Source organism: Mandrillus leucophaeus, unplaced genomic scaffold, assembly GCF_000951045.1.
Source record: "Mandrillus leucophaeus isolate KB7577 unplaced genomic scaffold, Mleu.le_1.0 Scaffold1007, whole genome shotgun sequence".
Classification (NCBI taxonomy): Eukaryota; Metazoa; Chordata; class Mammalia; order Primates; family Cercopithecidae; genus Mandrillus; species Mandrillus leucophaeus.
In genome coordinates, this window is record NW_012098177.1 from 222,978 (window position 1) to 225,164 (window position 2,187).

Here is a 2,187-nt window from a genome sequence, read left to right on the forward strand (position 1 = left end):
TATTAAGTCATGATAGTTTTCTTAATTTCTTTAAAAAAGTATTTTCAAATACTAATTTTTGAGGAAAGTTTATTCATAATTTAGAAATAATTTACTTAACCATATTATAAATTATGGTGATTGAAAATAAAATTTTTAAAGTTGTAGGTAAAAATATAAAGGGGATTGTGACATATTACTCATTACTTCTTGGCATTTCTTTATTGCTGAACTATTTTTAAGATAACGTCATTCTTGTTCATGGCCCTCTTATTTTCCCATACTCTGCTGCCCCTTAGCGGTCAATCTGAACAGTACTGGGTTGATCAAACGAGGGGATGCCAAGGCTAAACAGGTAAATGCCCAAAACGGAAATGTCTATTTTAAAATTATCCCCACACCAAATACTTTCACGTATGGCTACTCTCTACTCTCTCCCTTCTCTGCAGAACCCAGGAGGTGGAGGTTGCAGTGAGCTGAGATCATGCCACTGCATTCCAGTCTGAGCAACAGAGCAAGACTCCGTCTCGAAAAAATTAATAATAAATAAATAAATAAAACCTGTATTCAAAGGTGCTTTTGGTCCTTTCCATCATTTCATGATCCTCCTAAAAGACACCATATTCTAGGATTTTTTTTCCATGCTTGTGAAGTTTCCAGATACTGCATCAGCGTTAAGCAATTAACTGTGGAAATAAGTGAATAGTCATAGTTAAAGACACAATTGACAAAGAAATTTGGTTATTTCTGTGGCCTGAAATAACTTAACCATAACTATGTTTGATAGCATATACTTGGATATATTAGAATTTTAGACATTCCATTCAGCTTGGAACATGTATTAATAACATTCACTAAAATGTAACCTAAAGAGGATTAAACATTATTTTTTATTTTGACAATGCTTCTCATGTAACTTAACATGTCAAATAATCCTGTTTACCTCTCTTTGGGGATGCTTCAGGGGCCCTCTGTTGCATCCCAAAGTTAGAGGTCAGGAAAGATCATTTTGAAACTGAAATTTGATTTTATGAAGCATGTCAAACATGTTAAAACTTTAAAACACTTGCTATTATAAAATAGAATTCCAGGCCACCACAGGTCTTTCATTTAGTCAAAATGGTTACCTGAAATTTTTAAAAAGGCAAAAACATTTACTCATTGATAGAGGGAAGACTTAACTTTCCAAACAATCTGTCTCTTTTTTTTTCCTTCTTTTTCCTGTGGTTTATTCAAAAGACAAACAAAAATCTTTCATCATTCTTTAATATTCTACGAAAATCTTGTTCAAGAGAGAAAGCCAAATTTCACCTTTGCATTAGTGTACTATTAGTGTCAACCCCAATTTTTAATAGCATCTTATAGACAAATCTATCCTATTTTAATCAGTTTGACCGTAAGGTGAGATTCTCATAAACCTTTAATAATCCTTTATAAATTTTTGTTAAAGAGATCAGTGCTCTAAGAGAACCCTGTTGTGCTTTTATTGCAATGTTCAATTTATGGAAAAACTGAATAATACCCCTTTAAATTTAGCCAATATGTTCACACACAGAATTTCTTTTACAAGATTAATTTTTCACAAACTTTCCACAACTTGCTCAAACCTTCAGCTTTATCCTTTGTAACTTAAAACAATCCCTTAGCCCTTTAATCTAGGCAAACAATAAAACAAACAACAAAAAGAAAACACACACATTCCCATACTTTCTTATTATCTTTCGTCAAAAGCACATTTCACCTGCTTGTAAAATTTTTTTTTACAATTTTTGCATGTAAAACTGTTTTTTCAGTGTTTTAATTACATGTTGCAATGTTAACTCTTAGTGATTTTTATTTCTGGTGAAAAACCTGCTGAGTAAGTGGATTTTAATGATGTACTAGGTGTGAAGCCTAGGGCCCAAGACAGATAAGTCTGACTGTTTTTTAGCATAGCCAGGGGCTTGGCTAACTCCACATGTCTCCAGACCTTACCTGGAATCTAATGGCTCCAAAGCAGGTAAGTTGAACAACTTTCAAAAGTTAAAGAAGCAGTTTATTACCTTAAAGAATTTAGCAAACCTAATATCTGACCTGCCTAATTTAGACCAACTATCTTTATTTTACCAATAGTCTTTAAAACTCTTTATTTCCCAAAGCTTACTACAGTCACATAAAGTAAAAGACATTACAGTTTTTATTTTTCTGAAAAAAAATTTGATTTAAGTG